At 42.0% G+C, this 25,588-nt stretch overlaps 1 protein-coding gene and 1 pseudogene across 3 annotated transcripts in view; one reads left to right on the forward strand and one right to left on the reverse strand.

Moving 5' to 3' along the window:
* LOC142462324 (carboxyl-terminal PDZ ligand of neuronal nitric oxide synthase protein) overlaps window positions 1-25,588 on the forward strand; it is a 384,106-nt gene that overhangs the window by 52,174 nt on the left and 306,344 nt on the right. The window lies entirely within an intron of this gene.
* On the reverse strand, window positions 14,803-15,391 carry LOC142437176 (ubiquitin-conjugating enzyme E2 C pseudogene; annotated as a pseudogene).

Raw genomic sequence — 25,588 nt, forward strand, 5'->3', positions numbered from 1 at the left:
ATTGTAGAGCAGGGAGCGCTGGGCTACACGTTGAGCTGCTGACTGCAATAAACCCACTAGCTATTCCTTAAGATAAAGATGAGAAGTTCTGAGCATGCAAAGATTTATAGTTTTGGAAACGCATAGGAGCCTTTCTACTGTGTCCTATGGGGTCTCTATCAGTCGGCTTTGACTCAATGGCAATGATTTTGTTTGGTGAGTGGCCTCGCTAAGTTGGCACACACACATCACATCTGGTAATCTATCCTGCTTTAAAACTACTCTAGGGTAATTAGATGCATCATCTATCTTGATTGTCTAGCTCTTCTTTCAGTAGCTTCCTCTGCCAGGAAATACTTAATAAAGTTTTAAGTAAGCCCCCTGGATCTCACCTGGGCCTGCCTAACTAGAGCATGTTCTACATGACGGTGTTAATCCATTTGTACTTCTGCTTCCTAAGTGTGCATAAGCCTTCTTGCGTGCCTTTGATTTCTCTTGATGGGCAAGAGAAGTATTTTCATGGCCAGCAGAGTATCGTCTGTTGTATTTGTGTCTACCTTGCTGGTCTGAATCTAGACTGCCATGCTCCTTGTGGATTCTCAGAGAACAATGACTTAATTTATGACTTAATGCTGGGCCCTGGAGTGGCCAGGCTTCTTTTTATATCTTCTCTGGAAGAAAAGACCATTTGTGTTGTTTGCCTCTTTTTGTTCATTCATTTCACAGATATTGAGTACGCACTATGAGCCAGGCATTGTTCTAGGTACTGGGACATAGCAATAAACAAGACCGAGAAAATCCCTGCTCTTGTAGAGCTGAACAAACTAGCTAGCATCATGGGTGTTGGAGCTGTGAGAAGGGGGAAAAGTGCAAACTGACAATAAACTGCTACACACACACCAAAAACTGAGCTAATTTCAGACAGTGTTAAGTGTGTGGAGGAACATAGAGCCAGGATGCTGTGACTCTAACTTGGTTGGTCACTTTCTGAGTTCAGAGAATGATGCCTACTTGGGCAACTTGCTTGTCCTCTCTGAGCCTCAGTTGTTCTCGCTATTTAAAAAGAAATGAAGAATATAATTATGAGTTGTTTAGCATCTAGGCTGCCAGTGATGGGAGCTTTGTAAGTTTTTGTGACGGAGTTCTAGGGAGATGAATTGTCCAGACATGTCATTTGGGATGCTTGAACTCTTGTTTTTGGAGTGCCCTTGACATGCCAGCAGCATCAACATTATTGAGGAGCTTGTGAGAAGGGCAGCTTTCAGGCTCCATTCCACACTCACCCAATCAAAATCTGCATTTTACCAAAACCACCAAGCTGAAGTTTGAGAAACACTGGGATGAGAGAGATTAAGGATAGTCTGGAGTTTTGTAGAGTATTATGGATTGAATCGGGTCCCCTAAACAGTGTATTATAGAGCCTAACCTCTCTGATTGTGATAAGGAGTCTGGGGGCACTATCAGGTAAGGTCGGAGGTTCCAGCCTGACAAACCCTTCTGAAGGAGAAAGTTGAGGCTGCCTGCTCCTGTAAAGATTTACAGCCTTGCAAGCCTTGTCACTGTGAGTCATAATGGACTAGATGGCATTGGGTCTTTGCTTATGCCTGTGGATCAAATCTCATTTGGAAATGGTTGTCTTTGCTATGTTAATGAGTTTGGCTTTGTATGGGCTTTATTCTGAGTCAACTATTTTCAACATTTTATTTGGCATACAATCATTCAATCACATCAAGAAGAGTTGTACAGTCACCACAATCAGTTTTAGAACATTTTCTTTGTTATTGGACTCATGATTATCAGCTACCCATTTCACCCCGAACCCCCTTTGTCATAACCCTAAGAAACGGATAATCCAGTTACTGTCTCTATAGATTTACCTGCCCCGGAATTCATATACAGAAAAACATTAAAACAAAATAAAAACTGACAATAATAAATCAAAGCAAATACATACTTCAAATAAAAAAGAAAGCAGGAAATATTAAAAACTAGAGCAAATTATTTTAAAAAAACTAGAACAAATTTAAATGGTTCACAAAGGAGATCAAATGATTGTGTACTGAATTTTAACCTAACTGCATTTGTAACAATCCATTTTCCAATGCATTCTGCATGAGAGCAAGAGTATTCACATCCCTGGTCCATGGTCAGATGGAGTTCTTTTGAGAAGAGATTAAACAAACAAAAGGTCAAGACCATGGAATTAGGAAACAGAGGCAAAGACACAAGGACCAGGGAGAAAGCTTTCGTGAACTGGGAATTCTAACCTCCTACACTGAGAAAATGAATTTGTTTGTTAGTGCTGTGAATGAACTTGTGGTATTTTTGTTATAACTGCACTAGATAACTAAGACATGAGTAACTCTGTCATAAGACAATGAATTCAGCGAGGAAATGAGAGAAAAGGGGAAAGAATGAATTTAGAAGATCAGGGTTTATTTTTCAAAGTTTTATTGTCAGTTAACTTAATTACCATACAATTCCAAGGTTTGAATATTAAAAAGAGTTGTGCAATCATCAGCACAATTAATTTTAGAATATTTTCTTCAGTGTTGTACTTATTATTATTAGCTCCCCCTTTGCCGTAACCCTAAGAAACTATTGCTCTAGTTACTGCCTCTATATTTCCTTAGTGAAGGTCAGTTTTAGAATTCTTATCCTGAATAAGGTCAGTCTCTAAAGAAGTGACTTAGGAGAAACTGATGTATTACCAAGATTGCCCATTTACTCAATTATCATAGGAGGGGAACCTGTGGTAGTCTTTGCCTGGGGCACCTCCTCCCTGAAGCCTGCTCTTCTCTGATTGTCGCATATATAAAAAAGTGTGAAGCTGGTTTGGGAAGGGTAAGCAATTGCAATTGGTTCTCATCAGAAGGACATTCAAGCTGCTGTGCTGGAAGTATGATCTTCCTTCATTTAGGAATCTTTCCCTGTAAGATTGAGGCCCAGCCTCCGGGAAGCAGAGCACTGTGCCCTCTGTGGCCTGCTGTCACACCCAGGCCACCTTCTCCAGCAGCTGTGCTCAGAGTACAGGTCATTGCATTGGTGTCTTCCTTTGAAGTTCTCTTAGCGCCGCTCCACGTGGATCACATTTTAGACAGACTGCTTCCTGATGCCTGGTGGGAGACCCCTTAACCCCATTTCCAGAACAGGCTGCCCTCTGGTCATTTGCATTGCCAGCCAACCCCATACATGGGATGTACTTCCTTGTGTTTCCCAGGAGCCGACCCTTTCCTCCTTGGATTTCTTTGGGCTTTCTTGGGAGCATCACACCCAGGCTGTGTACTCCATTCAACACTCACTGAGCTGCTGGCATTGTTCAGTCCTGTGTTTACTCCAGAGATAGCTCAGAAAGGACGGGTAGCTTAGTTGGATGTATGTGTAATACGTTACCTTGGAATCATTCCTCATTGAGACAACTGTGAGGATCCCCTTCAAATGTACTTACTGTGTTTCAGCGATAAGATGTAAGGAAAGGACCCCTGGGCATGCAGACGGCAGGTATGGTGGCTGATTTAACCAATTAGCATTCTGATTCACCGACTTTGGTACAGATTCAGGATGGGTGAGTAGCTTAGACATTGCATGAACAATGGGAAGAGAGCTTCAGTTGCCTGCTCTCCCCAGCCCTGGGAAATAACATCCTCTTTAATGAGCATGGTTTCCTCAGATCTGTGGTTTTATTTTTGGGTAAGCATATATTTTATTTGCTTTGGAGCAAGAAGTAGCCTTTATTCTATTGTTTGACTTGAAGTTGAACCCATTTCATTTCTTCAGTTACATCGGCTCTCGTGAAACTGCTTTCAGCCTTGTGTGTATATTTATCTCTATCCCATAGCGCCAGGGAGCAAGATGCGTTAGAAGTTCCCTTGTGGACAGCATTAATCCATTTTTTTAGGGCTTAATCTAATCATCAGAAAATGCTGGCTTTGGTTTCTTGGGGACAGGAGCTCATTTTATGCATTTAGTTCTGTTTGCATTGGCTGTCATTGCAGATACTGAAGGTTTCCAAACATTGACCCTGTCTTTGTCAGATTAATGTCCGGTAGGAACGACTGGATTCCTGTGTGGATTTACTTGCTGCTGCTTAATGGGTTGCAGCCTGTACCTGACGTGGAAGTGGTCGCTTCTTGAAAGCTTTTAATTTTTCTCCTGTCAGATAATTCATCATCAGTTTTTCTTGTTTATAGACAGGGAGGTGTGAACTCAGATACCTTAGCCCTCTTAATTTGAGGCAGGAAGGAGGTGTAGGGAAGTCAAGTGACACATGGGGGTCTGGCTGACCAGAACCCAGAGCTTCCAGGATTCTCAGTCACCCCTCCAAGAGAACAGCAGGCTCCTCTCTTCCTTGCCTTTCAGGCACGTTGTTGAGGGCACTGGTGGATGAATGTACCATCGTGCTTCCTAGAATAAAATGGGTTGGGTGCCCAGATGCTACGGGGCTCACTCTCTTCCAAGAGCTCCACTGGGAGCAGCCACTGGGGCTGTGCCTTTCTAACCCTGCTAGGTGTGCTCTTTGCAGCTATAGTTGCCTGGCCTTGCTGTGTGTGTGCGCCCACGTGTCTCTCCTGGGAGCCTTACAGACCCTTCATGGCCTCTTGATACGTATCCCATGATGGAGGAGCCCATGTATCCTCTTCTGTTTTCTCTTGCTTACCAAGCTTCAGGCCATGAGCTTTTATTCAGTCCTCTGAAGCACTGGCATATTATATCTTATTGCCTTCTTCACAATGTTATTATGAGAAGACAAAAAGGATTGTGAAATGTTTTGCCAATACCACTTGCTTCACAAATGCTGTGTCTTGCTGATATTACAGTTGATTTTTCTTAAGGAAAAAAATAACTCTAACCTCCTGTGACAGTTACATAATCTCCTGTTAACTTGCAAAGGGGTGGAGTCTAGCCTGTCAATCAGGCCATAGTCAGTGAGTTCTTTATGTGGGCATGGCCATCTCCTGAGGATTCTGGGAACTCCTGTATTCTTCTCTGGAGGTGGGAGACCCTCTCTGCTTCATCTTCCTGCTGACAAGCCACATGGAGCTACACTGATGCAATCAGATCCCTGGAACTGGAGGAGCCACATGGAGACCCACACCACTACCACTGGATTCACAAGACTTTCCGCCCACAGGCCCGTGACCTCTCCACATTCAGCATCATTGCATGACTGCAAGAGTCTAAAGAGGAATTTATGGACTAGTATTGACATATGGGCTAATGCTGGACTTATGGACTTAATCTGAACTGAGCTGGGGTGTTTTCTCGATGTACAATAGCTCTTTGATAAAAAGTTCTGCACTCAGATGAGTGTCTTTGGATTTGTTTCTGTACTCAGTCTGGACTGACACACCTTCACAGTTTCCCCCACCTCCCTACCACATGATTTAATTAGTATTTGTCAATCTCCTATGTATAATCAACAGGAGCCCTGGTGGCACAGTGATCAACACACTTAGATGCTAACTAAAAGGTTGACAGTTCAAACCCACCAACTGCTTCCTAGGAGAAGGATGTGGTCATCTGCTTCCATAAAGATTCCCAGCTTTCTAGTCTGCCCTATAGGCACTGTGAGTTGTACTCACTTGATGGCAATGGTTGGTGGTGGTGATGGCAATGATGACCAGGTGCTCTCCTAGGGAGCTTTGGTGGCTCAGTGGTTAAGAGGTCACCTGCTAAGGAAAAGGTTGTTGGTTTGTGCCCATTAGTTGTTCCATGGGAGAAAAGACTTAGTGATCTGTTCTCAAAAAGATTATGCCGAGGGAACCTCGTGAGGCCATCTTCTCTGCTGGATGGTTACTACAATCAGCACCGACTCAAAAGCAGAGGGCTTGGCTTTATTCACGTACAATCACATTTCTTTGAAGAGCTCTATCAGCCAGTGTTATTTTATTTTCTCTTCGCTCTGTGTTTACTGAGCACTCACTCTGGGCCAAGGGCTGCGCAGGAGACTGGGTTGCGGTGGTGGTGAGGATGAGTCACAGCCCTCCTTTGGGAAGATGCTCCATTCTTTTGAGTCACGAACCCTGTGAAAATCTGAAGAAAACCTTGGCCTCTCTCCTCAGAAAGCTGCTTATGAGCAGAAAATTTGGATATTATTTCAGCAGTTGCAAGGACTCTTTGGGAACGTTTGAGAGTCCCAGGACCTTAGGAGAAGAGCCCACTGGCCTGGAAGATAGGCGAATTCACATAAGAGTCGCAGTGGATGGTCATTTTTATTAATCTGTTGCGTTATGGGAGGTAGAGATGCTCACTTCTGTTAGTAATTTCTAGTTTCATTCTATTATGGTTGCAGAAGATACTTTGTATGATTTCGTCTTTTCAGACATACTGAGGCTTGCTCTGTGACCTCATATGGTTTAGCTCTGAACGTTCCATGTGTACAGAAAAGGGTGTATGTTGATGGTTGGCATGTTCTTTAAGTGTCTATTAGGTCTGATTGATATATAGTTTTGTTCCAGTCTTTATGTTCTGTGTTGATCTTCCTTTCTAGATGCTCTTTCTATTATTGAAAATAGTATATGGAAGTTTCCAACTATCATGGACCTGTCTATTTTACATTTTAATTAGGTCAATATTTGCTTTATTTGTTCTGGGATTCTGATGTTAGTTGCATAAGGATTTGTAAATATCATATCTTCTTGATGAATTGACCCTTTTATCGTCATACAATTTTACTAGATAATAATTTCTGGGCCTTCGCAGTATATTTTAGTTTTTTACAAGATGTAGAAACTGGAACACTTTACTGTCATAAAATATACTTTACCACCACAATAAGAGAACATAGGCTCTGCAGGGCCCGTGGATAAGATGTACTGCAGAGGCCAATTGAAGGGGCTCCGGGAGACTGTGGGGCCACACGCACCTTATTTGCATATTCCCACTCAATTATTTGTGGGAGCTACCAGACATACCTGGAAGGGCCATATAATAGCAATTCAAAACCACAGGGGGACTAGGGGTGTCCCTGGTCCAGCTTCTATTTAGTTACAACCAACATCTCTAAATTGGGCTTATTGTACATTGCACAAAAGCCAAAAACAAAGCTAAAACCAAACCAGAACAATAACAAATGGCAGACAAAGCAACAAAGAGCGTGCGCTGTGCTGTTCATTTTCTATGTAAAGATTGGCAGCAAGAAAAGCATTCAGTCAGTCTCAGACAAGTGGCTGGAGCCTACTTGCATAGCCCTTTCGCTTCTTTCTCTATTAGAAATTACATGATAGTGCACCTCCTTCTTTCATCCTGGCCTTCTCTAGGATCCACTCAAGAGCTAGGGCTAAGGAATTTCCTGTATGTCCTTGAGTATTGAGTGGTAGTAAAAGGCATTCTTTTTGGATTAGGGCATTTGCAGAGACGCTTGGAATTGTCTAGAATTGCCCACTGAAGACTTGAAAAGTCAAACATACAAGGACTCCTGGGTTTGTTGTAAAGGAAGTGGATGGAGTGGGGTGCTTCAGGGATGGAAATTGTTGGCATATGGCTAAAATCAGAAACATGAACCTATCTGATGAATATTAGGACAGTTATGACGGCCACTGAGAGTGTAATATTGGTACACCCTCTTAAGAAAGCAATCTGGGGGAAACACACACACGGATACATCAAATAAATATGTAAACCATATAATCTACCGTTGCATTCATTTTTTGCAGACAAAAACAAAAAACCTCAGTGAGTCGATGCCTCTTCATAGTGACCCTACAGGATAGTGACAGCGTAGCACTGTGCCTGCCACTTTCTGAGACCATGATTTTTTATGGGAGCAGAAAGCCCTATCTTTCACCTGCAGAGCTGCTGGTGGTTTTGAACTGCCAACCTCGGGGTTAGCGGCCCATGTGTCACCACTATGCCACCAGGGCTCCTTCTTATGCAATACGAATATATGTGTATATTAAGAATATATAAAGAATAATGTGTGTATAAAATCTCAAGATCCTTTGATATTGAATATTTTATAATCAAATAATAGCTATGCCTTAGTATCTATGGGAAATAGTCTATATATGATTTTAAAAGAAAGTGGTTTGTATCTTTATATTCCTCGCAATTTTACTTCTAAGAGTGAAAAGTAGAAGGCTGGTTTCAGTGATCACTGTAGAGGACTCGCTATGTAAGTGCCAGGTCATCCAAGTGCTAGAAAACTGTGCTTGCTGATGAATGGGGAAACGGAGAGAATTGGGCCCCTCGTGCAGGAAACACAGTATGGTGGTTACATAATCTGTTGTTCAATTTGAGGATTAAGAGTGAAGGGGTGGAGTTTTGCTTGTCAATCAGGTGGCAGCTTGATTACCTCATTTGGAAGCACTAAGGAGATAAATCATTCCCTTGAAGTGGGACATGCGTGGACTCCTTGGGAGACATTGCAGCTGACAAGACACATGGAACTACACTAGTGCCCTGAGCTGGAGGAGCCACGTGGAGACCCCTGCCAGTGCTGAGATATTTACGATGTCACTGGATCCACAAGACTTCCCACCCACTGACCTGTGATCTTCCTGCATTTGGCGTCATTGCATGTGTTTCGTGCATTGGTATCGGACATATGGGTAAATAAATATCAGACTTATGGACTAATATCAGACTTATGGACTTATGTCTTAGATATGGGTTCTGGAAATAATAGGCATCCTTAGTCACATCTCCATAGAGCACAATTCTTCTCAAGGAGCCCGGCTAAATGATCACTGCAGAGCCAAGTCCAAGCAGGGTGAGAGGCCTTTCTGCGGAAGAACTTAAGACTAGTAGGGCCCTCACTAACCTGTCACAACTACTTCTGAGAAGTGGATTCCTCAGCTTACAATTGGAGAGTTTATGTAGTCTAACCTCTCACCTTTCAGATGAAGAAAGTGATGTACCCTCCATCTCACAGCTCATCCGACAATATGATACTCCCATTTCACAGAAGGGGAACATTGAAGGACAGTGACTTTGCTGTTTATTAGTTGACTTGAGGCAAACAATCCTCCCTTGATTCTCCATGGATACATTTGTAAGACAAGGAGATTGTCTTTGTGAAGTCTTCCAAATATTGAGCACTCAGTAAATATTACCTAGGTGGTGCCCTGATGGTGGTGTCACCACAAGGTCTGAAGTACAAAACCACTAGCGAGCTGCCCCACAGAAGAAAGATGAGGTGATATGCGCCTGTCAAGATTTACAGTCTCAGAAGCCCTGTATAGTGTTGCTAGGAGTCAGAAATAACTCTAGGGCAGGGGGAGGTAGTGCAAACAGTTAACACGCCTGGTTATTTAAAAAGGTTGGAGGTTCCAGTCCACCTCAGAGGAAAAACCTGGCAGTCTGCTTCCAAAGAAGCACCCATTGGAAACTCTGGGGAGCACAGTTCAATTGTGATGCACACAGAGTGACGCTGAATTGGGTCACAGTTCATCAACATATTTGGGGGGAGTATTTTCAATGTTAAATATTATAAACAATGTAGTAATAACAGTTAAAGTTTTGATAGCTCTTTTTATTGTTGCTATTACCCTACAGAAAGAACTCTTGCTTCATTTATTGTCTGGACCTTCTCAGAATCAGAGGCTTCTTTTCTTTGGGGATGTGAAGTAATTGCTCAGTTAATGCCCCTACTCAGGGGACATGGAGCAATAATTGAAAGTGTACAGTTAGGAAGAACGAGCCATTTTTGCAGAGTTCAGGCACTTTGGATCAAGTGTATTCAATGCAGGTGAACCTCTCTTTTAAGACAACCTAGTATTTAAAAGCAGAAATTTGCCAACAGTTAAATTAGGGTGATTACTCTAATTGCAAATGACTTTCTCACTTTACAAAAGAATTAATTTAAAGCTATATTTAAGTAGAGAAGCTCCCTGTGAGTGTTGTAAGACTTTTCGCTGGCAGTTTCCCCCTCACGACAGTGGTTAGCGAGATGAAAACAAAGACGCGTGCATTCTGTGTTTGTGATAAAGTTGTCTCCTAATGATAAAATGGATGCTGCAGAAACAGCGCCTTCAGAGTCCATCAATGTTTAATAAACTCCAGTGCTGACAGGGAAATAAGTTATCTAGTGGGCATATAGCAACACAAGAATTATTATCATAATTATTATGCTCCACAGGTTATCCATAAATCTTAGATTTAATTACTGGGAAGAGTAGGAAACCCTTCAGAAGCCAAGGTCACATTTTGTTCTGCATGTAGTAGATCTTTGAGAAAGATATTTCTAATAATTTTCTAAATTATGTGAAAATTATAAAATACAGGAAACTAGAGAGAATAATATAATGAACCTCTATCAAATAACCATCACCAATACCCTATTGTAAGAATTTGCCATATTTGCTTTATTCCATCCCCTGCCCTTTATTTCACAGCAGATTTCAAGAGGATGTAGATAACAAAAACATATCCTCAGCCTTTCTTTACATTTTCTCAACTATCTTCAGGTATGCCTGTTGGAATTGTTGGCTCAGAATCTAAATGCTGTCCCTGTGTTGCTCTAGGTTATTATGACTCAGGTCTCTCTTGCCTTATTTGTTCTCCCTGACATTTATTCCTCTGTTATTGAAAGGAACTGGCTCAATCTCTCTTATAGGACATTCCACATTTGGATTTTCCCACTCCCCCTTTCTTTTCAAGAGTCATGAAATATCAAGTAACCAGCTGCTCAGGACCACGCAGTGTTTTGTTCTGTTGCATGTAGGGTTGGCTCTGAGTCGGAACCAGTTCCACAGCACCCAACAACCATAGATGCCATTGAATCAGGTTAGACCCATGGTGACCCCTTGTGTGGTGTGTTGGAGTAGAACTGTGCACCATCTGGGTTCGAATAGCTGATTTTGGGGAAGTCGGTCCACAGTCCTTTTTCCATAGGTGTGTGAACTTGAGTCTCCAACCCTTCTGTTAATGGCTGAGTATCTGTTTGCATCATACAAGGCAAGGGGTCCTTATATAACATAGCTACGGGTTTTAATATTTAGTATTTAATGTGTCAATCACTTTCAGGTGTTTAGTGCAAATGATTAAGTGCTGATCAAAAGGTTTCTAATCAAAAGGTTGGCTGTCATACCCAACCAGGGGTTTCTCAGAAGTAAAGTCTGGTGTTCTGAAAGGTCAAATTAAAAATATTCAACAATTCACGATGAAAGGGTTTATTAAGGAAGTGAACAAGTTGCAATGCCAGTGAGAAATTCTCAGGATACAGTTGTTTATTAGGACATATTACAAAGTTCTGCCAAGTCTGCTAATAAAAGCCCAAAGGTATACCACTCTGCTGTAAGCCCCAACCAGACAGCATTCAGCTCAAGCTCCACGGGTCTGCCAACCCAGCTCACTGAATTAAGTACCAGGAGGCACCTCACTGCAGAGGCCTCAGCTCAATGTCACTCAGCTCTGCTTGTGTGGGTCAGCAAGCCCAAGTTCCTCAACTAAGGTGCCCAGAGGCACCCCACTCGGCAAGCCAGCCTCCTGCACAAAGCACTCAGCTTTCCGTGCTCAGTGGGTTAGGACGTCCACCACTCTGTTCCTGCTGGTTCTGCTGCCGCTCCTCTGATGATAAGCTGCCATCTGGATCCAGGAAGTTCACTGCACAGGAATCTCGGGTCCATTCCTGTCTTTTGCTGATAATGAGATCTGGCCTCCCTTTTCCTTGAGGACTTATTTTATATGCAGCAGGACAGCACTCCAGGGAATCCTGTTCTTAAGTACTCCCAGATGAATTCTATCAATATCTTTCCCCGTCTTCTTACCAGGCCCATGCAGGAAACGTCTTTGGTGAGAGTTAGAGATTTTGACTAGAAGAGCTATATTGAATAATTCACTACCCCTGCAGGATTGACTACAGGGCAACTAACAGTAAACTTAATTTTGGTTCTTATATCATCTCATATTTTGATAGATACATTCTCTTCTACTTGACTCCTGTGTCCTTTTGCCATGACCCCGTTTGTTTTTCTACCCCTTCCCCATTTGTTTTAATGACTTTCAACCATTCCTCTAATCTGTCAACTGGAGCAAAGGGGTAGAGTTGTAGCCTGTCAATCAGGTCATAGCCAGTGAGGCCTCAGTATGGACATGGCTTTATCCTGAGGATTCTGGGAATTCCTGCCTTCCTCTCTGGGATACACATACACACACTCTCCCCTGGAGACATTCATGTTGACAGGCCACATGGAGCTATGCTGATGGAGTCAGAGCCCTGGAGCTGGAGGAGCCACCCATGCCAGAGTTAAGATCCTTCCACTGCCCCTGGATCCACAAGACTTTTCACCCACTGGTCTGTGATTTTCCTGCATTTGGTGTCATTGCATGTGTTGCATGAGTCTGAAGGGGACTCTATAGACTGGTATGGGACATATGGGCTAATATCAGACTTAAGGACTTGCTCTGGGATATTTTCTCAATATACAATTGCTCTTTTATATAAAGCTGTTTCTAATACACATATGACTGTTTCTGGATTGATTTCTCTAGTCTACCTGGACTAACACACAAAGAATCCTATGTCAAGTTGATTCCTGTTGCTTCAAACTGTCAGCCTTGGGGTTAGTAGCCGAGTGCTTTACTGTTGTCCAGGAGGCTCCTTCAGGATAACCTAGTTGATACATTTCCTCTGCAGACCTGTTATCAGCTCTGCCTGCAAGGAGATCAGTTTGCTTTTCATAGGTAAGGAATGTAGAGACAACACTTTGGGTATCCTTGCTTCTGGACCTTTTTTAAAAAAAATCATGTCATTGGGGGCTCGTACAACTCTTATCACAATCCATCCATCCATCCATGGGTCAAGCACATGTGTACATTTGTTGCCATCATCATTCTCAAAACATTTGCTTTCTACTTGAGCCCTTGGTATCAGCTCCTCATTTCCCCCCTCCCTCCTAGATCCCCCCTCCCTCATGAGCCCTTGATAATTTATAAATTATTATTATTTTGTCATATCTTACACTGTCCGATGTCTCCCTTCACCTATTTTTCTGTTAGCCATCTCCCAGGGAGGAGGTTATATGTAGATCTATCTTTGTAATCAGTTCCCCCTTTCTATCCCACCCTTCCTTCACTCTCCCAGTATCACCACTCTCAGCACTGGTCCTGAAGGGATCATCCATCCTGGATTCCCTGTGTTTCCAGTTCCTATCTGTACCAGTGTACATCCTCTGGTCTAGCCGGATTTGTAAGGTCGAATTGGGATCATGATAGTCGAATTGGGATCATGATGGGGGGAGGAAGCATTAAAGAACTAGACAAATGTGGGTTTCATCGTTGCTACACTGCACCTTGACTGGCTCATCTCCTCCCTGCTACCCTTCTGTAAGGGGATGTCAGGTTGCCTACAGATGGGTCTTAGGTCCCCAATCTGCACTCCCCCCCTATCACAATGATTTGATTTTTTGTTCTTTGATGCCTGGTACCTGATCCCTGTGATCCCTCGTGATCACAGGACCTTATTAATGGTAGAAGGAGGAAAGGTACACAGTGCCGTTGCTAATTAAAATGAATATAAGAAAAAAGAAAGATATTACTAGATAATAAATGTACATTTTTACTATAAAAATGAATATAAGAATTTTTTCTCAGCACTTTAAAATGTATACTTGTATCTGTTTCTTATAGAAAATCTTGTTTTTTTAACAATACTATATAGTTCTTTGTTTTATTTTACAGTGTATTAAAAGTTTTAAAATAGCAATGCCAATATTATTACCGATAGTGAGAATATAGTTCAAGTTGTCTTTATAACATATTCCACCAAGGATTTATTGTCAAAATACTGTATTCTGAATACTTCTAATTATGAACCATTTCTGTGTGGTTATGTCATCCATTTTGACATACTACTAAGCATACTTGTTTTAATTTATCTTCTATTTTTAGTTGTATCTAAAATGTTCTATTTTCTGAATATGTGAAACATTTATGTGATTAACTATTCAATACTATTAACATAGGATAATCTGAGAGGTTTGCCCTCCACCCGGTGCTCTCTGTCACTTTGAATGTGCATAGCCATTTTTATAGGTTTTTGGATTTTTTGAAGTTTTCTTTGTCTTTTAGAAAATTTAAACACATACACAAACCAACATCCTCCGTAGGTCCCTATGTGAAGGAAACATGCCATTGTTTGTCACGCAAGCTGTTCTGTATAATGGTTTATTGTTTCCTATTTTGAATTAAATTAAAACATACAGAACATTTCAAAATAAGATAAGAAACCCTCCCATTTACCCTTTGCCTAGATTTTTCAGTACCCCACCCCTCTCCGCAAGGGTCATTGGTGGTGCATTGGGTTAAGCACCAGGCTGCAAATTGAAAAGTGAGTCATTTGAATCGACCAGCTCCCCTGTAGAAGAAAGGTGAAATAGTTTGCTTCCATAACTATTTCCGGCCTGAGAAAGCTATGGATGCCATAGCAAAGTTTGGTGCGTCAGTCAGATGGTGACTGGCTTGCAGAAGCAGTAACATCTGGGTGTTTAACACTAGGTTTACAAACATTTCTTATTTTCTCTATCTAGGGGCATGTGTCAAATTGACACCTGAATGAAACCCTACGTTTTCTTAAAAAACAACTTATTTAAAAACAACATAATTATACATTATTAACTTATACATGAAATGATATGATATATATTTATAAAAATGCATAATATTTAACTTTATTCTATGTCAGTCACTATGAAAATTTCATCTGCATTGTTTGTCTTTACATTTGCTGTTTACTTTTTTTTTTCCGAACCAACCCCAAATGTTATTTATTTAATACAATCATCACAGGGTGCAAATGGAGACTTAATTTAAAAAACAAACACAACAGAAATGACACCACAGCTTGAGATAAGAGTTCTACACAGACATCAAGGGGCGGGGTGGAGGGAGGACAGACAGCTACAGAAGAGAAGAGAACACAAGGACAGGGAAGGTCAGGGCTCTTGGCTGGAGACTTGCTTTGAGTAGGTTTCCTGCAGGTATTTCTTAAAGGCTGTGGGGTTTTCCCAGATTTCCGCAGCATGTGTGTTCAAAGGGCTGTCGATGTTGGGCTCTCCCAGCAGGCTCTGGATGGAGAGGAGAATCGTCCTGACGTCATATAGGGCAGACCACTTGTCCTTCAGGATGTCCAGGCAGATGTTACCCTGAGTGTCCATGTTGGGGTGGTAGCAGGGGGTGAAGAACTTCACTGTGGGCACATTGTCAGGAAGCCACTAGGGAACTCCAGGGAGGGCATGTCCCTCAGGTCTTCATAGACTGTACCGGCTGCTCCGTGGATGGTCCCTATCCACTTGAAAAGGTTGTCTGATTCCGGGAAGGCAGAGATTCCTTTGTCGCCAGACATCATGAGGGTCATCAGCTCCTGTTGTAGCCTCTTGCCCACGGAACCCCGGGCTGCGCCCCCGCTGGGCTCAACTCCTTTCCGGGCGGCTACGACACAGGCTGCAGCTGGGTCGCGGTTTTGGGAGGCCATTCGCCCGGTGTTGGCAGACGGGATCTCCGGAGACTGGAAGGCAATTGCCTTACTTTAAGAACTTTTTGACTACACTTATATTTATTGCAGAAGTAATTTTTCTTGAATGAAACTGATTTATTGGGACTAATATTCGATTTATGTTTGCGTCAAATTGATATGGTAGAGTTTTGGTAGAGATAGGTATATCACACAAAGAATTTTGAGATTAGATGGCTTAGAAGAAAATATATTTGGATATATATTTGTTTCCTTAAGTGGATGAAAACATAAATGGTAGGAGGTAAATGTAAACAGTTTCTGTCATTTTGATTGAGGAAATAAAAATGCATCAAAGTGACATGTCCCAGCTTTTCCCCCACCTTTCCATCCCTCTGTGAGACGTGGCAACCGGGAGACACTTCTGGAAGATCCACCACGTTGGTCGCCCAAGGAGAACCCCAAGTCCAGCTCAAACTCCTACTGGTGGGTGATGGTGGCACAGGAGAAAGGACATTTGGGAAAGGTCATCTGCCTGCTGAATTGAAGCTGCCTCAGGCACTGCGGTCCATCCCTGTGTGCCATACTACCAGGACCTGTGGGAGACGGCAGGTCAAGAGAAATCTGGAGGACTGAGCGGCGGCTCTCCTACCCAAGCCCACTGTCCCCTTACAATGTTTGATGAAAGTTCCGGTGACTTACAAGAATGTGCCTAACTGGCGTAGGGATCTGGGTTGAGTACGTGACACGTACCCCTCCTGCTGCGTGGCAACAAAGTGAGTGAAGGAGCAAGGAAAGTTAAGGCAAAGTCCGTCGTCTTCCACAGAAAGAAGACCCTTCAGTACTGTGACATTTCTGCCAAAACAACCACAACTTTGAAAAGCCCTTCCTGGAAAACTCACTGGAGAGCCGAACTTGGAGTCGGTGCTACGTCTGCTTCTCCCCCCCCTCCCCCCACCCACGAGGTTGTCAGGGACCCAGCTGTGGCAGCAGAGTGTGAGCCTGAGTCAGAGGTTGTGCAGACAACCGCTCTCCCGGATAAGGATGATGACCTGTCAGAGAACGTAGCTGGAGCCCGGCGTCAGAAGTCGAGTTGTACAGGCAACTCTCCTGGGACGTCAGTGCTGCAGCCTGTTTGCCTCTCATCATATCACTAAGAAGAACGTGCTCATCTTTGGGATGCTGAAGGAGATGAATGGGCTTCAGAGTGAGTTTGTCACTTAAAACCCTTTTTTTTGGGGGGGCACCCACATATCTCATTGTTTTGGAACACATTTTTCTTTCTTGAAGTTCAAATACAAGACTGATACATCACAATGAGTGGTGAAGTTTTGCTTGTTAACGGTCATTCCCATTCCTTTTTGTTTAGAGCCAGAATAAAGCTGTATTTCAAATATCTAAGAAAAAAGACTCATCCCTGTTCATAAGATTTTATTTTATTAAAAAAATTTTTGTTGTTGCTCACAAGATTTTTAAATGGGTATGACAGGGATTTATGTTCACTTACTATTTAAGAATCCTTTTTTCATTAAAAACCTGCTTAATTACTTCATCTACTTATTGTTGTACATTTGAGAGATCACAAACTGGGTGCTCATGACAAAAGAATTTAAAAACAAATGCAGTGTGAGTATTGCCATTGCAATTAAATGATTGTCCATTCATTATCTTCGTTTTTAAAAAAAGATGTGTCCCGAAACCTAGTATTAAAGGCTTGTCTTAAAGTGAGAAGCCACCTAAGTGAGGTGTCAACTAAGTCCACAGAGAAGAAGCATATCAGCCTGTTTGATCCAAGAATTTTAAACTAAATCCAAGACCATAAGAGAAAATTGTATTAGAGTTTAAACTCCAGACCCCAAATCTACTTGTGGTCTAAGTCTCTATTGAACTCCCTCAGACCATTGCCCAGGGGTGTGACTAGCCTTGCGATGGACAGAAGACATTGGAAAGTGAATTCATGCAGGTTGAGCTAGGTGAAAATTGAACACTTTAACATTTGATCTCCCTGTTGATTCATCTTAAATTTTGTCTTGTTGTTTTTAATATTTTCTGCTTTCTCTTGGATCGGGGAGTTTTGTATGTGTTGTATATTTATTTTTAAAAAAAGGAAATCCAATGTAGCTAAATCTATAGAGACAATAACTGGATTAATAGTTTCTTGGAGGAAGTTGGGGGAAAATGGGGGAACTAATGATGAGCACAGGAATGAAGAAAATATTCTAAAATCGATTATGGTGATGATTGCACACTTTTAAATATATTTAAATCAATGAATTGTATGGTATGCGAATTATATGTCAATAAAACTGTTAAAATGAAATAATAATAATAATAAAGAGTTACAGCCAGGGAAACTAGAGAACAATTCTACACTGCTCTGTAGGGTTGCTATGTGTTGAAATTAGTTTAGCAGACAGACCTGGAACTATTCATAGGCCATTTTTCTCCCCCCCCCCCAATATCTCTCTATATAAGTTAAACAATCCCAAGGAGAAAACTATGGGATTCTAGGAGGATGGGGGAGAGGATGATGGGGGAAGGGAGGGGGAGGGACCCAACAAACCCAGGGACAAGGGAATAACAAGAGATCTAAAATCAATAGGAAGGTGGGCATAGAATGCTTGTTGGGGTTTGATCAAGTGCAGTGTAGCTGAGAGGAAGTACAGAGAGCCAGTGAAGATTGAACATGATAGTGGGACAGGAGGAAAGTAAAAGGAAATACAGGAAAGAACTAGGAGACAAAAGAGATTTATAGAGGTATAAACATAGGCATGTGCATATGTACATATATTTATAATGATAGGGATACAGGTCTGTGTACATATTTTTATAGGTTAAGTATTAAGGTAGCAGATGGATATTCAGCCTCTACTTAGTACTCACCAACACAGTAACACTTTGTTCTAATAACCTGGCATTCTGTGATGCTCACCTTCCTGGACATGATTGCTGAAGACAAAATGGGTGAATAAGCAAATGTGATGAAGAAAGCTGATGGTGCCTGGCTATCAAAAGATATAGTTCCTGGGGTCTTAAAGGCTTGAAGATAAACAAGCGGCCATCTAGCAGGGAAGCAGCAAAGCCCCAAGAAGCACAACAACCCATGTAATCATGAAGTGTTGTGGGATCAGGTATGAGGCATCAGAAGACCCAAAACAAACAACCATTTCAATGCAAACCAATGGGGTCTGAATGGAGACCCAAAGCCCATCTGTAGACAATTGGACACCCCCTCACAGAAGGGTCACAAAGAAGGGATGAGCCAGCCTGGGTGCAGTACAGCACGGACGAAACACACAGCATTCCTCTAGTTCTTTAATGCTTCCTCCCCCCCACCAGCATGACCCCAGTTCTATCTTACAAATCTGGCTAGACTGGAGCATGTACACTGCTACAGATAAGAGCTCTTGATGCACAGCATCCAGGACAGATAAACCCCTCAGGACCAATAATGAGTGTAACGAGGCCATGAGGGTAGGGGGAAGGCAGGGGGAGAAAGGGGGAACCAATTGCATTGATTGACATATAATGCCCCCCTCCCCCGGGGGATGAACAATGGAAGCATGGATGAAGGGAGACAGCTGACAGTGTAAAATATGAAAATAAAAATAATTTATAATTTATCAAGGGTTCACAAGGGTGGGAGCATGAGGGCGGGAGGGGAAAAAAGAGGAGCCATACCAAGGACTCAACTAGAAAGAAAATGTTTTGGAAATTCGATGGCAACATATGTACAAATGTGCTGGATACAATTGATGTATGGATTGTGATAAGAACTATAAGAGCACCCAATAAAATGATTTATTAAAATTAAAAAAAGAAGTTAGCTTGGGTTTGAATTACGCACACACACACATTTTTTCCTTGAACTATTTGAGAATGACTTGTAGACATCATGCTTCATTTACTCCCAAGCACTTCCATGTAGATTTCCTAGGAATAAGGATATATTCTCTAATAGTCACAGAACAGTGACAAAATCCTGACATTACCAGTTGTCTCACACAATTCTTTTATAGCAAGAGGAATTTTTTTTAACTTGTCTAAGATCCAATTCAAGGTTATTCAATGCATTTGGTTGCTAGCTGTTTTAGTCTTCTATAATTGGAAAAGCTCCCTAATTTTTCTTTGTCTTTCATGACCTTGATATTTTTGAAGAATGTGGGCCAATTGTCCTGTAGAATGTCCCTCATTTGAGGTGTGCTTGATATTCATATTGTTTCATGCTTAAATTCAGGAGTAGCATTTGGTGTGTGAATTTCACAGAAATGACACACCCATCCTTAGTGCAGCTCATCAGAAGGCACAGGGTGTTGGTCTGTCCTAGTCCTGGGGATATTGACCTTCATCACTTGGTTAAGGTCTGTGTGTGAGTAATTTCGGTATGTTAATTTTTGTTCACTGAACAGTCTTTTGGGGCAATCACCAGAGTTTGGGAAATCACAGATATGAAGCTCTTATTGAAACAGCATAGAATTCCATTTCGATTACTGCATGCTTTAGTTATCTCGTGCTGTTAGGACAGATGTCTCACAGTCACTCACGTCCACACAGTTTAGGGGTTTCAGGGTGCAGGTGCCAGGGGGAGGCTGACCCTGTGGACGCTGGGGGAAGGTTCTTTGCAGGTTCTTTTTCTGGGCTGCTTGATGGTCATGCACTGTGTATCTTCTCCTCTGGTTGCTTCCTGCATAAGCTATCTTTAATATGAGGGAAGCCTTCACAAATTCATGGAAAAATGGAATTAAAATATCATGGCCCTCCTTTGATGCCCCTCCACGTCGCATCAGACATACCCTGTAGGAATACAGCCACATTAACATAACAAAGAAAACATTTGCCTAATGGGATTATCGTCCCAGGCACGTGATTAATAACTCTTAGTTTTAAGCACACAATTCAATCCCTGAGGACATGGTATATTCAGCTGGTTCTGGGTTAATTGAAGGTGGAGTAGCTCCCAGTCTTTTGCTATTCCGCATGGTATCATGACCTATAAACCTTAGGCATTAGACATTTTTTCTGGTTTATTTATTTTTCTGGAGACAAGAAGCTCAATTTATGGTGGGCACAAGTTACGTAGACAAGAGTACCAAGGCCTTCATGAATGCAGGGCTCACCAGTTGTCCAAGAGGCCACAGTTGGGGATGTATTTGACTCCACTTCGTCTGGGATGAAGCTTACTCAGCCACTGTGTTGTCCAGCTCATCCGTACTAAACTTAATAGAGCCCCACTTCTTGGTGATGTGGTTTTTCTGGTGCCCAGGGCATGGGAACTTGGCCTTAATCACATGCTCCATGTTTTGAAGCTTAGCATGGATGGACATGATCATTTGGCCGAGGGGTACCCTGGTATCAGTACTCTGGGCTTCTCCTTCACATCCCTGTTTAGAGCCTGGCAGCCCTACCATAGGACAACCTGAGGTGGATGATATTCAGATGTGAAACCCATCTTTGTCACAACTTTTCATCAGTAACCTCCAGGGCTTCTGAGGAGAGTTGCTTAATTTGGACATCATATGACCATAAACTGGAAACGTCATCCTCTTTTTTTCACCTTCTTATGACCCAAGTCAGAGGTGTGAAGCTTGGTATTAGGGACACTTTGGCAGAAGCAGGACTTGTTCTTATAATACCTGGCAACACCGGGCAGGTGGTGGCCCATGGTGATGGCAGGATCCCTGTGGTGCTCAAGGAAAACACTGCCCTTTGCTTCTGGGATAGATTCCTGGAAGTGGGATTCCTGGCCTGAAGGATGAATGCAGGTGCCATTTCCCTAGGTAGTGCCAAGTTTCTCTCTGCAGAGATCGTGCTATTTTCCACCCCCACCAGCAGTGCTTATTTCCCTGCAGTCTGATCAGCAGAACGTACGGCCAGACTTGCATTTTTGCTCATTTGATGGGCGGGAACTCCTATTTCTGTGTGGTTTCAATGCCTGTTTCGGTTATCATGAATGAGGTGAACATCTTTTTATTTCAGGGCCACTGCCACTGTTTTGTGAACTGTCCATATCTTATGCCAGATTTTCTACCAGGCTTTTGGTCTTTTTCTTCTTGGAATTTAGGAGCTCATTATATATTAGATATAGGAAGCCTTGTGATACGTGGCAAGTGTTTTCCCTTCCACTCTCCTGTTAGCTGTTTGGCTTTTAACTTTGATTATGGTATCTCCCACCACAGCCTTTTAATGTTTAAAAAATTTCAAATAAAAGTTGTAAGAAAAGTATGTCTCTGTACCCTCCATCTAGAGTCACCAATTTTAAATAATTTTTCCGAATTTGCATTAATTTCTTTACACATACGAATATAGTTTTTCTGTTCCATTTGAAATTAAGTGTGGGCATGATGGTTTTTATTACTGACTACTTCATGTATGTGTCCTGCCTACTAGACGGTATCAAAAAACCCAGAATTTAATTTTAAGAGCTATGTATTTGAATTTTTTCTAAAACAGCCTTATCACCTTCAAATCACCCTCCATTACTCTCAATACATTTGTCAAATCTGCGATTCCATTCTTGGAAACATTTTTCAACTCATCTGTTTGGATGGGTGACAGTACCTCCCTCGTTTTTTTTTTTTCCTTCCCTTCTTCTATGTCCTCAAATCCCTGTCCTTTCATGTCCCTCTTCGTTTGCAGAAACAGAAAGAAGTCATACAGAGCGTCAGTCGAGTAATGTGCGGGGACTGGGTGGGGGCAAGGGAGGCATGCTGTTTTTGCCATCAACTGGTCCACTCAGTTGGCTGCTTGAGCAGGTACGTTGACATGGTTGCAAAACCAGTTCCCTGCCTGCCACGAATCAGGCCTTGTTTGTCACACACTGTTAAGCAATTTTTTTTTCAGAACCTCTTAATCGAAAGCTTGATTAACAGCCTGACCTGGTGGAATGAACTCCAAATGCACTATCCCCCTCACATCAAAACGGCAAATTAGCATCGTCTTGATCTTTGATTTCACTTGATGAGTTTTTTGGGGGTGAGGTGACGATGGTGTCGTCCACTGGCTTGAGGGATGTCTGCTTCTGGGGTCTTAAGACTAGCACCATGTCTCGTCATCAGTAACGACCTTGGGGAAAGTCCGGGTCACTTGGGAACTGTTCTTTCAAAGCATGGCTCTTTTTCTGGTCCTTCAGAACCCAAGGCACGAATTTTGCAGCTACACTTCTCATCCCCAAGCCTTCTGTTAAAATTCGCTGACCCGAGCTCCAAGATAGTCCAGACAACTTCCCCATCCTTTCCGGGGTGTCTTTGAACACAGTTGCATGAATTTTGTCAACATTTTTGTCCCTTTGGGAAGTTGATGGACATCCAGAATGAGGTTTGTCATCAATCAATATTTTACATGTTTTGAAATGAGAAAACCACTCATACATTCAACTTTGCAAGAGTTTTTGTGGCATATTTCCCGAGCAGGAAACAAAATTTCACAGCTGCATGCTGTTCTCTTAAATCGGCCATCACTAAAAAACGAGGTTGGAGCGAAACGGCTTTTACAACAAAATTCACTGTGACCAGAGAGAACCTTCCTGGGAGATACCACTGCGTGCACAAACTCAGAGCAAGGTGCTAGATGCTTGCTTGCCTACCGGGGAAAGGGTGTACTACAAAAGCTCCGCCAGCAGACCTTTTCCCAGTATTCTTTTGTGTCCCCTGTAAATACAACAGCATCGTCACACAGAAAGACACCACCCAGTCAGCATAGACTTGATGACAGAAAGCTTGGTTTGGGGTTTGTTTATTTGCTTTGCATATGTTATATTCTTTTATATAGTTACACTTATCAATCTTTTAATTTTTCTTAATTTTTAGGATAGAAAAATTCCCGTGTGTGCATGATAAAGGAATTTACCCATGTTTTAATGTTTGAGTGGTCTTGCTTATTTTTATTCAGATTTTTTATTCATTGTAAATATATCCCTGTAGATGGTGTGAGGTACTGATCTAATGATACATTTTATGAAATCTATTTGTTTGTCCTAGCATTATTAATTAACAGATCAAATTTCCCTTCACTAAGTTGAAGTATTGTCATTATTATACTAAATTTCAATGTGCACTTGGGATTTTTTTGTGCTACTGTTTCATTGTCTGCCTGCTGGGACATATTTATTCAGCTAAATTGATATTTTAAGTCGCTCAACCGGCTCTGTTCTCTGGTGGTTTTATTCTAATCACAGAATATTCATGCCTTGTGCATATTGATGAAATGTTCATCTTGTTAGAATGGAATATTCAACTTTGTATTAAATATTGATAACTTTATCAATCATTGTCCAACAATATCCTAGATTGAAAATTCTTCAAAAGTATTCTGTTCCAAAAAGAAGTTTATTTGTAGTCTTTTTTTTAAAAAAAGAGGGTTGTTTTTTCTCATTTTTATTTTGTTCTTTATCCTTGTTCACAATAGAGGCATTTGCAAAGGTAATTGTTAACCACCCGTTTCCTCATTCAGCCCCCACTTCCCTTTATTATATGAAGAATCAGTTTAAATGGAGGGACTCCTTAACCACCAGGATCATGATCAGTTGCCAGCCTTGGGAGACCAGACTGGGACTTCCCTGTCAGCTGAGACGGGAGTGACTGCTTAGTCATTGAGGGCTGAGCCCTGATAGAGCCACTGCTTTGCTTTCTGGGCTCTTTGGCCCCATGCTTCCCAGGTTGAGTCGCATGTACTCCACACACGGGAATGCACAAGGATCTGCAGGAATGCAACCTTGCATGCTAAGTGCACCAATTTCTGTAAATGGTCTTGTCATTTCATGCCAAGGTATCATGGGACCCCAACTAAGCTTCTTATGTAGCCTGTGTTTTCTGTGTAAAACCTCCTTTAAGGCACACTTCAAACCCGTATCTGCCCAACTCCTCTGTGGTTTATCCATCCTCAGAATTCTCTGCCCTCACCTTTGCCCAGAGAAGAAGACACATGCCTTGGGTTATTGTACAAGTATAACTTTCTCTTTATGTCCTCCTCCAGTAGGTGAGGCATAGAACCCTTGGCATGGTGGTTTATACATAGTGCTGATAGCCAGAAGGTCTGGAGTTTGAAACCAGTAGTCACTTGGTAGGAAGAAGAGGAGACTTTATGCTCCCAGAAAGATTTATACCCTCAGAAACCCAAAGGGTAAAAATATAGAACAGATTTTAGAATTTTCATTAATTCTAGGCTTTGAGGAGCTATGATGGGTTGATAAGTGCCCTGAGATCATCTTTACACCTTAAGCAAAAAAATATCCCCATAAGTCATCTTACAAATGAACAATGGTTTAGCTTAACTAGTTAAAAAATAAAAGAAGACTGCCTTGAACCTTATGGTCTTTTAGGACTGCCTTTCTAGGATCACACTGACAGCAGTAACTCAGAAGACTAGACAGGGCCTTAGGAGGCAGTGCGCTTGTGTTAATGATGGAAGAGCAACTCAGAACAGGAAGAGGAGAATGGCTGCCTCGCTCCATGAGTGCCACTGGATCTTATATGTAGACATTGTTGAAAGGTGTATATTTTGCTGTATATTCATGACAACCAGATAAAATTCAGAAAACGTGTTCGTGATTTTGTCTGAAGTGACAGGGCACACTGAAGCAGAGAGCTACAGGGTCTCCATTGCTTTTATTATAGAGGCCCTTGGAAAGATGCTTCTGATTTAGACTGGTAGATGGAGTGAGTGACCCAAAGTACAATGTTTTTTGGAGAGACATTTCCCTGGGAGGGTGGAAAGCATTTAGCGATGATTTGATGTAGCTACCATCCAAGTTCAGCAGAAATGACCCTCTTGGAAGCCTTCTTGGACCATTACGTGGGCTGTTGTGTTATCCAGAGGCCTCTTTTTTAAAAATGTAATTAAAAAGAAGTGGAAAAAGCACTGGCCTGGGAGATCTAGCTTTGAATCTTTGTACGGCTATGAAACCCTGGGCAGTTGGCTAAATTTCTCATTCCTCAGGTTACTCATCTGTGAAATGAAGTTAGCAATGTTATCTGCTTGTGGTAATTATTACAAGGATCAAATAAGATAATGATGCTTTCTCTTTTATTAATTTAAAGGTTATTTTACTCGATTATTTGTTTTCTGTTTTGTGGATTGGGTGACGGTTTATAGAGGAGATCATGTTTTGCACTCAGCACATACACATCTGGTTCCATCTTGCAATCTCCGCAATGGACTGCCAGTTATCCCATTTCTTCCCTGGTCCTGTTTTTATTCCGTCTCCTGTCCTAACCCTTTTGA

Source organism: Tenrec ecaudatus, chromosome 1 (assembly GCF_050624435.1).
Source record: "Tenrec ecaudatus isolate mTenEca1 chromosome 1, mTenEca1.hap1, whole genome shotgun sequence".
In the NCBI taxonomy this organism is placed as follows: Eukaryota; Metazoa; Chordata; class Mammalia; order Afrosoricida; family Tenrecidae; genus Tenrec; species Tenrec ecaudatus.